Here is an 11110-nt window from a genome sequence, read left to right as displayed (position 1 = left end):
CCGGCCGAGCAGAGCCGAACGGGAGCGCGAGCGCGAGGCGAACCAGAGCCTGAGTGCGCGCAGGCGCAGGGAAGAACTCCTCCTCCCTCCACTTCCCGCACACGCGCACGCGCACGCGCGCCTCACCCTTGATTGGGCAGAAGGAGCGCTGCGCGCAGGCGCGCCACTAAAGGCGACCAGGCAACGCTGAATTCCTGCGTGCACCTTTCCTGACCCAGAGACATCTGTTTGGTGCTGGAAGGAAACTGTAGAGGCGTCCTGGCGGCTCTGTGGACTTAGTTCAAATCCTGCTTCAGACTCCATCGGACTGCACAAATCACCTTGGCTTTCTCAGCCTCAGTTTCCTTATCTGAAAATGGAAACAATTACAGCCCCTACTTCTAGGGTTGTGAGGACCAGATGAGTTAACATGTGTAAAGTGCTTTGCCCTAAATAAATGCTGGCTGTTATTACTGTTTTTTGATGTTGTTAGTGAAAATCACCCAATTAAAAATGAAAAAGTCTTCCAGTCCCGGAACCTTCCTAGCCCCCCTTAATACTAGTGTCTTTCTTCTTAGATTAAATCAGCGAGCATTTAGCAAGTGCCTACTATGTGTAAGGCACTGTGCTCTGGAGCTGCAAAGAAAAGCAAGATTAAAGCACTTCCTGCCCTGGAATCATGATCTGATGGGGAAGACAACAATGCAAACAACTATGTGCAAATAATCCAAGAATCAATAAACATCTGTTAAGAGACTACTATGTGCCAGGCTGTGTGCTAAATTCTGAGAATTCTAAAAGAGGCAGAAAGCCCCTTACTGTAAAAGGCTCAATGGGAGAGATAAAATAAAGACGAGATAAAAATCATCTCAGAGGGGTGGCGTTAAGATTAGGACATGAAAGGTTTATTGTAGAAAGGTAGGTTTTTAACTGAGACTTGAAGGAAACCAGGACATAGAGATAAGGGAGAAGAAGAAAGTGAAAGTACCCAGAGTCTGGAGATTAAGTGCTTGGTGTGATTATCTCCCTTTACCCTGTATATATCCTGTTTGTACATAGTTTTTACATGTTGTCTCCCCCATTAGAATGTAAGCCCCTTAAGGGACCCTGTTCTTGCCTTTCTTTGTATCCTCAGTATTTAACACAGTGCTTGACACATGGTAAGCCCTGAATAAATGCTTTCTGACAGTCCAACTGCCTTATTTTATAGATGAGAAAATTGAACACCGGAGAAATGAAGTGATTTGCCTACAGTCACACAGTTTACAATAAATGGCAAAGGTGAGATCTGAACCCAGGTATTCTAGACCCCAAATCCAACACTCAATTGTCATTTTAGAAATAAGCAAAATGAAACCCACAGAGGTTTAGACCTGCCCAAGGTGAAACAGATGATAGCTAACACTTATAAGGCACCTTAAGGTGTGCCAAGCACTTCACATATATTATCCCACTTGATTTGATTCTCACAACTCTCTGAAGTATATGTCATTGTCCTCACTTTACCAATTAGGAAATTGAAAGTTAAGTGACTTGCCCAGGGTCACACAGCCATTAAATGTCTGAGGAAAGATTCAAACCCACATCCTCTGACTCAAAGTGTGCTACAAAACACTAATCTCAGGTAATAGGATCTCATAAATTATGACTACCAGATTATTATCTCCCAGAATGCAAAGTAAAGTCAAATAAAAATAAATAACACAACCTATTATATTCAAGACTGATATCCAGAGCTTAAGCGCTGCAGGAAAATAAACCAGTTTTATTATACTTCAGATCAAAATATAGCAAGAAAGAAATTGTACAGAACCAGTATACCTACAGAGGAATTGGAAGATTCACTAACTAGTTAAATCAATTCCACAAACTGAGAAAAGTTGATTCTGCAATCATTGTGCAGAAGGGGATTCAAAGTTAATTAGTATGTAGTCCTTATCCTTGGAAGCTTAGAGTTTTGCATTTGTGTGAACAGAAAAAGCTCGGATATGTACAAATAGCTAAAGGAGTCAATAACTAAGGTGAATTTTCATTTTCCAAAGGCATTGCTTACTTAAAATATAGTCATTCCAATAGACCCTCCTTTCACTGTCTGGATCTGTAGCACTCTTACTTCTTGTAATATGAAGTTGGCAACATTTTGATTCATGCTTCTGAAATAATATTTTAAGGGAGATACTTAAATTCGCCTTTGTTTCATGATTTGAATTTAAGTGTTTGTTGTACCGGCTGCGCCGACCTTGTGCCGGCCCGCCGTACACTCTCCTCCTATAACGAGAAGGCTGCCAGAGTCATACTACTTACCAGTCTTCGGAGCCTACCCGGATACACACACAGAGACGAACCCATCAGGAGGCTGCCAACACCCGAGCTTTATTCAGAGGCCATCACAGCAAGGCCAAGCAGGAAGGCCAGAACAACAGAGCAGGAGCAAAAAGAGCGTGCGCTCCTCACCGCTACCATTCCTAAGTACCTACTAAGCCCCTCCTCCTCAGCCCGCCTACTAGTCAATGATTGTAGGGTCAGATACCGGAAGGGGCTGTCTCAGTTTAGCACACCAAGGGAGAGGAAGTGACGCAGGAGGCTAGGACTGGATACAGGAAGGAGGCGTCTGGGATTAGTGCATAGACAAAGAGTACGTGACCCAGGAAGTCAGGAAGGACACAGGAAGGAGGTGTCTGGGGTTGACGTTGCACTTAGGGAGGGGACTAAGCAAAGGGAACTCGTCCTCTGCCGTCCCACTCCCACGTGGCACAGCCCCCAGCCTCAGGAGCACGTGCTCCGCTACTTCCTTGTATCCTGATCCTTCCCCAGCTTATCTCACATAGCACTGCCCACTGCCTCAGGGCTTTTCCGTATCCAGCCCATCCCAGTTCACCACAACTCCGCCTACCACAGCCCCTGCCTCCGTACTTCCAAATACCCAGATCTTACCCCGATCTTGCCACAACGTCCACCTCGCAGTAGCCAACATCAGACAGTCCCTCACAGTTTGTATCTCAAAATACTTTGTTTCAGAAGCATGAATCAAAATGTTGCCAACTTTTTAGAAGCTTTGGATGACTTTTGGGAAACTGCTGGGTGTTTTGAAAGATTCCAAACTGCTTCCCTATATGAAAACCTAGTTTTAAAAAGCCAGTGTTTTACGGTGTGATTGCATGGTATAATATCAAGACTATCCATCTACCCAGTTCTATGAGCAGGGTAAGCCTCTACACTCTGGCTACACACTATTAACCACCCTATGGGCAATTGACCAGACAATTTAATTTGAAGTCACCTTAGTAATTATCCTTTCGTCCAAACATGCTCACTTATGGCTCCCTTACTCTAATAAGTTTGATTATTACACAAGAATACATAGGACTAACCATCTTCTGACTTATTACAATAATGTTTATTTCTACCCTAGCTGAAACTAACCAAGCACAGGGGAATTCTGAATTAGTATCTGACTTTAACGTAGAATATGCCACACAACTAGCCACCATATTTTTCTCAGCAGAATATGCTGACATCATTATGACAAACACCACTACTACATTGGGCTTCATTGGAGCTGTGATGGATTGTTGAATTAATCAGTTACTAAATCTTTCAGGATTGAATCTCTTTGCATTATTGCTGTTACTGGGTACATTGTTCTCCTGGTTCTGCTGACTTCACTTTGCATCAGCTCATACAAATCTTCCCAGGTTTTCCTGAAACTATCCCCTTCATCATTTCTTACAGCACAATACTATGCCATCATATACACACACACACACATATATACACATACACACATATATACATATATAAAGTTATGGTGTGTATATATTACATCATATGGTATGTATATATCACATATATGTAGTTATGGTATGTATGTATACATACCATAACTTGTTTAGCTGTTCCCCAATTTATGGGCATTCCCTCAGTTTCTAATTCTTTGCTATCACAGAAAGCTGCCATAGATACTTTTGCACATATGGGTCTTTTCCCTTTTTCTTTGATCTCCTTGGGGAACAGATCTAATAGCAACAATGCTGGGTCAAAGGGTATGCACAGTTTTATAGCCCTTTGAGCATAGTTCCAATTTGTTCTCCAGAATGATTGGACTAGTTCTCCGTTCCACCAACAGAGCATTAGTGTATTTATTTTCCCACATTCCCACCAGTATTTGGCCTTTTTCTTTTCTGTTATTCTAACTAATCTGACAGGTGTGAAGTAATACCTCAGAGTTATTTTAATATGCCTTTCTCTAATTATTAATGATTTAACACATTTTTTCATATGATTTTTGTTTTATTTCTTTTATTTGAAACTTGGATTTCTTTTTCTGAGAACTGCCTGTTTATATTTTTTGAGTTTTGGCCATTTATCAATTAGGAAATAGCTCATTTTTTTTTATAAATTTAGTTCAGTTCTTTATATATTTGAGAAATGAGACATTTATTGGAGAAACTTGCTATAAAATTTCTCCCAGCTTCCTGCTTTTCTTCTAATTTTGGCCACACCAGTTTTGTTTGTGCAAAAACTTTTTAATTTTATGTAATCAAAATTATCCATTTTACCTCCTATAAACCTCTGTCTTGCTTGTCTGGTCATGACCTCTTCCGCTATCTAAAGATCTGACAAATAATTTCTTTTATGTTCCTTAATTTCCTTATGATATTATCCTTTATGTCTAAATCATTTTGACTTTATCTTGGTGTACAACGTGAGTTGCTGATCTATGCCTAGTTTCTGCCAAACTACTTTCCAATTTTCCCAGAAGTTTTTGTCAAATATTAAGTTCCTGCCCCAAAGCCGAGATCTTTGAGTTTATCAAACACTAGGTTACTTGGTCATTTGTTTCTGTATGTTGTATATCTAATATATTCCATTGGCCAACCATTCTATTTTTTATCCACTACCATATTGTTTTGATGATTACTATTTTGTAGTATAGTTTGAAATCTGGCACTGTTAGGCTGCCTTCTTTCATATTTTTTAATTGATTACCTTGATATTCTTGACCTTTTGTTCCTCCAGATGAATTTTGTTATTATTTTTCCTTGATCAATTAAGTAATTTTTTTGTTAATTTATTTGATATGGCATTGAATAGTAAGTAAATTAACTTAGTTAACATTTTCATTTTTATGATATTGGCTCAGCCCATGCAAGAACAATGAATATTTCTCCAATTATTTAAATCTATCTTCATAATTATGTGAAGAGTGTTTTCTAATTTTGTTTATATAATTACTGTGTGTCTTGGCAGATAGATTCCCAAGTATTTTATACTCTCTGCAGCTATTTTAAATGAAATTTTTCTTTCTATCTCTTCTTTTTGGATTTTGTTGCTAATATATAGAAATGCTGGTGATTTCTGTGGATTTGTTTTATATCCTGCAACTTAACTGAAGTGTTAAAATTGTTTTTTAGTAGTTTTTTAGTAGACTCTCTTGGTTTCCCTAAGTAACCATATCATCTGTAAAAAGTAACACTTTTTCCCAGTCATTGCCTTTCTAATGCAATATTGAATAATAATGGTGGACTTCCTTGCTTCACACCCTGATTCTATTGGAAAAGCTTCTAGTTTATCCCCATTACAACTACAGCTTGCTCTTGGTTTTAGACAAATACTACTTATCATTTAAAAAAAAAACTCCACTTTGTCTTATCCTTTCTAGTGTTTTTAATAGTAGATGTATTTTGTCAAAGTTTTTTCTGAATATATTGATATAATTATATGATTTTGTTGTTTTTCATATTGATATGGTTGATTATGCTTATGGTTTCCCTAAGATTGAACCAGCCCTGCACTCCTGGTCATATTGTACAATTTTTGTGATATATTGCTATAATTTCCTTGTCAGAATTTTACTGAAAATCTTTGCATCACTGTTCATTAGGGAGATTGTTCTATAGTTTTCTTTTTCTGTTTTCATTCTGGTTTAGGTACCAAAACCATATTTGTGTCATAGAAGGAATTTGGTAGGACTCCTTCTTTACCTAATTTTTTTTCAAATACTTTATATAGTATTGGAATTAATTGTTCTTTAAATGTTTGGTAGAATTCACTTGTAAATTCATATAGTCCTGGTATTTTTTTTAAGGAGCTAATTTATGGTTGGCTCAATTTCTTTTACTAAATTAAAATTACGTAAGTGTTCTATTTCCTTTTCTGTCCATCTGGGCAATTTATATTTTTGTCAACATTCATCCATTTCATTTAGATGATCAGTTCTGTTGGCATATAGTTGGGTAAGATACCTCCTTGTAATTATTTTAATTTCATCTTCATTGGTTGTATATTCACCCTTTTCATTTTTAATGCTGATAATTTGGTTAGCTTCTTTAAAAAAATCAAATTGGCCAATGGTTTGTCTATTTTATTGTTTATTTTTTCATAAAACCAGATCCTAGTTCATTAGTTGGATTCATTCGTTAGTTCAATTTTTTTTTTTTTACTTTCAACTTTATTAATCTTTCCCTTGTTTTTCAGAATGTTTATTTTGGTGTTTAATTGGAGATTTTTAATTTTGTTGGGGTTTTTTTTTTTAGTTCTTTTAGTTGCATGCCCACTTCATTAATCTGTTCTTTTTCTCTTTTATTGATGTGTTTAGATATATAAAATTTCCCCTACGTGCTGCTTTTGTCTATATCTCAAAAATGTTAGTAAGTTGTCTCATTATTGTCATTATCTTTAATGAAAATATTGATTGCTTCTATGATTTGTTCTTTGACCTACTTTTTCTTTAGGCTTAGGTTATTTAATTTCCAATTAATTTTTATCTATGCTTCAAAGGCCTTTATTGAATGTAATTTTCATTGTGTTATAGTCTGAAAAAAAGTGCATTTAATATTTCTGTTTTCTTGCATTTGTTTTTAAGGTATTTATGCCCTAATACATGGTCAGTTTTTGTGAGGGTACCATGTACAGCTGAGAAAATGGTGTAATCCTTACTATTCCCATTCAGTATTTTCCAGAGGTCTATCATATCTAATTTTTCTAAAATTCTACACATGCCCTTAACTTCATTCTTGTTTATTTTATGGTTAGATTTGTCTAGGCCCAAGAGGCGGTAAATTGGAGTCCCCTATTATTATAATTTTACTGTCTATTCTCTCCTGAAACCCATTTAACTTTTCCTTTAAGAATTTGGCTTCTATGCCATTTGGTGCACCTATGTTCAGTATGGATATTAATTCATTGTTGATGGTACCTTTAAGTAAAATGTTTTTCCCTGATTATATCTTTAATTAGCTCTAGTTTTGCTTTTGCTTTATCTGGAATCATGATTTCTACCGTTGCATTTTTTTTTTACTTTAACTGAAGCATAATAATCTGCTCCAGCCCTTTATTTTAACTTTATATTTAATTTTGTGTCCTTCTTTTTCAAGTATGTCTCTTGTAAAAAACCTATTGTTGGACTCTGTTCTAATCCATTCTGCTGTCTGCTTCCATTTTATGGGTGAGTTCATCCTATTCACATTCACAGTTATGACTGCTAACTATGTATTTTCCTCCAACCTATTTATCCTTCTCTTTTTAACCCTGTCCCCTCTTCAAAAGTCTGTTTTGCTTCTGACTGCTGCCTCCCTTTTATCCCCCCTCCCTGTCTCTTAGCCCCTTCCCTTTCTAATTCCCTGTTGGATAAGATAACTTTCTATACCCAACTATATGTGTGTATATAGTCTTTCCTCCTTGAACCAGTTCAGATGAGAGTAAGGTTCAAGTGCTGCTCACTCCCCTCTCCCTTATTTTCCCCTCCATCATATAAACTCTTCTTTACACACCTCTTGTAAGTAATGTAATTTCCCCCATTTTTCCTTTCCCTTTTCTGGTAGTCTTCTTATGTCTGACCATGACTTCTCAGTTTCCCCTGCTGGCCCACTAACCATGGGTGTCCCCCAAGGGTCTGTCCTGGACTTTCTCTTCTCCCTCTGCAGTCTCATCTGATTTCATGAGAGCTGATGTTCCCATGGATTCAATTATCATCTCTAAGAAGATGGTTCCCAGATCTATATATCCAGCCCTAGTCTCTACTGAATTATAATTATGCATCACTGTCTTCAGGGAATCTCATGTTTAACATGTCAAAAACTGAACTTCTCTTTCCCTCTAGTTGCCCCCTTCTTCCTTATTTTCCTGTTATGGTCAAAGGTACCACCATCCACCCAGTCATCTAGGCACACAACCTTTGTGTCATCCTCAATTCTTTACTCTCACATATCTAATTTGTTACCAAATCTCGTCATTTCTATCTTTACAAGATGTTTTAAAATTGCATCTTCTGGTCCTCTTGTCTCCCCTGCTCCTTCTAGTCAGTATAATAAATAAGTTTATACATAGCTAGTATGAAGTAGCAATGGTAGGAAGTAAGATTGCAAAGGGGATCCTAGAAGTCATGTATACACCATCCCAAGGACCAAAGAGCATAATTAATGAAAAATCACATCCTGGTAATATGTGCTGGATCAAGGGAAGCCATCTAGACTTTGCTGTCAGGACCTTTTGGTCCTATGACATGTAAATCCCAGACAAATTCCAGACCTCTGCATTAGGGACCAGCAAATCACCGAATGGTGCTGATAATTTTGACATGATGTCAACACATTAACTTTCACGTTTTACTGACAACTTTGAAATAATTTAGATGTGTTAATAAACTAAACGCAAGGTGGCACAAATTAGTTGGCTGTTCCCCCCAAAAAAAATTCTATAAAAATGAGACCCCAAACTCCTGCCTCCTGAGCACTCTGCCAGCTCCACTGGGTCCATGCTACTGAATGCTCCCAACTCTAATTCATGGTTATGTGAATGATTCTCTGTGCTTCTCTTCTTTCTTCCCCACTGCTGCTGGCCTTCCTTCACCATCCCATCCTCTTTCCTCATGCCAACTGCCTTTATACCCCTTTTGCCACTTGTCTCTGTTTTTTCTGTGCTGTTTGCCCCCATGTCCTCTGTGCCTTATTAAATTGTGATTGTCAACCCATTTCCTGCTGCCATTGTGATCTTTCCTGGCAAGTATCCAAAGAACTGGGTGTGCCTGCCCTCATGTCACAATTTCACAAGTTAATTATCAATTCAATATCTCCGATATGTATCCCCTTCTTTCTACTCATACAGTCACCATAGTTCACCTCATCACCTCTTGCCTGAACTATACAAAGCCTTCTAACTGCTCTCCCTATTTCATTTCTCTCCCCACTCCAGTTTATCACTCAGTTGTCAATGAGATTTTTCTAAAAAACTAAATAAATAAATAAATACATAGGTCTGACCATATCACCCTCACTCAATGAACTCCAATGGCCTCCTATAAACTCCAGAATCAAATGTAAAGTCCTCTGTTTGGCATTCAAAGCTCTTCATAAGCTGATCCTTCCTATCTTTCCAGTCTTCTTACATCTTATTCCCTCTATACACTTAACTCCCCTCTATCCAGTTACACTGGTTTATTTGCTTTTCCTTACTATGTTGAATAGGGCAGTTAGGTGGTGCAATGGATAGGCCAGTTCTGGAGTAAGGAAGGCTCATCTTCCTGAGTGCAAATGTGACCTCAGACACTTACTAAGACATGTGACTGTGGGCAAGTCATTTAACCCTATTTGCCTCAGATTCCTCATCTATAAAATGAGTTGGAGAAGGAAATGTCAAACTACTTCAGTATCTTTGCGAAGGAAACCCTACCGGGGTCATGAAGATTCAGACATGACTCAATAACATAGCAAGAGAACCCACAAACCTCTCTAGGCAGTTCCTTCTTCTTTTGGATAGCTCTATATTAGAACATGCCAGAAAAATAAACAAGTTAATTAGCTCTTCTGATAGAAGCAAGATAATGTCTATTGAGAAAGGGAGAGAGAGCCTGGTTTTACCAAGGGGGAAATTCAGTCTTCAAAGTCTCTAGGGAGTCAAGCTGGAAATCAGGAATATGTTGCCAAGCAGCTTCCCCTACATGCCTGCAACTTCTAAAGTCTTTCTCTTTCTCTTCTCTGGAGTTGATTCTGAATAATGTCTGGAACCACAGGGGCCCTCCCAAAGAACGTCTGGAGCCTACTCTGACTTTCATGTTGGTCTTCACCCTCACTTCCGTATTTTCTCCACATAACAAAAGTAGCAAAAATAATGATTTTACCAATAGATGCAGAATATTTTTTTTTAAAAATACAACATTCATTCCCATTTAAAAAAAAAAAAAACTTGAAAGCATAGGTATAAATGGATTTTTTTCTTAAATGATAAGAAGTGTCTACCTAAAACCATCAGAAAACAATGGGAATAAGTGAGAACCTTCCCAATAAGATGAGGAGTGAAACAAGGACACTCATTATCACCAATATTATTGAATATTGTATTAAAAATGCTAGTAATAGTAATAAGAAAAGAAAAAAACTGAAGAAATCAGAATGGGCAACGAGGTAATAAAACTTTCTTTTTGCAGATGGTATGGTGATATACTTGGAAAATCTTACTAAAGATTAAACAATTAATAATTACTAAACAATTAATAATTTTAGCAAAGTAGCAGCATATAAAATAAACCCTTATAAATCAAGCATTTCAAATCATCGACAAAGCCTTGCAAGAAGAGATAGTAAAAGACACCTCATTTAAAATAACTGTAGACAATGTAAAATACCTGAGAGCATACCTGACAAGACAAACCAAGGAATTACATGAACATAATTATACACTTTTTATACCAACAAACAATAGAAATTGGAGATTTAGACACCTGGAAAAAATGTTGTTTATGGGTGTGCAGAGCCAATATAATAAGAATTATAATTCTACCTAAACTAATCTACTATTCAATGCCATCCCAATTAAATTATCAAAAAAAAAAGTATTTTAAGATAGAAAAAATAATAACAAAATTCATTTGGAATAACAAAAGATCAAAAATATAAAAGGAATTAATGAAAATATGTAAAGGAAGGAATTTTAGCAGTACCAGACCTTAAACTAGATTATAAAACAGTAATTATCAAAACTATTTGGGACTGAGTAATAGAAAGGTAGATCAATGGAACAGAGTAGTCATATAATACACAGTAGTAAATTATTATAGTAACCTTGTGTTTAACAAAAGATTCAAGCTTTTGGGATAAGAATTCACTATTTGATGAAAAAATTTTTGGGAAAACTG

The sequence above is a fragment of the Vombatus ursinus genome, unplaced genomic scaffold (genome assembly GCF_900497805.2).
Source record: "Vombatus ursinus unplaced genomic scaffold, bare-nosed wombat genome assembly UNPS02014810.1, whole genome shotgun sequence".
In the NCBI taxonomy this organism is placed as follows: Eukaryota; Metazoa; Chordata; class Mammalia; order Diprotodontia; family Vombatidae; genus Vombatus; species Vombatus ursinus.
The sequence above is the reverse complement of the archived record's forward strand: the minus strand, read 5'-3'. Positions refer to the sequence as shown.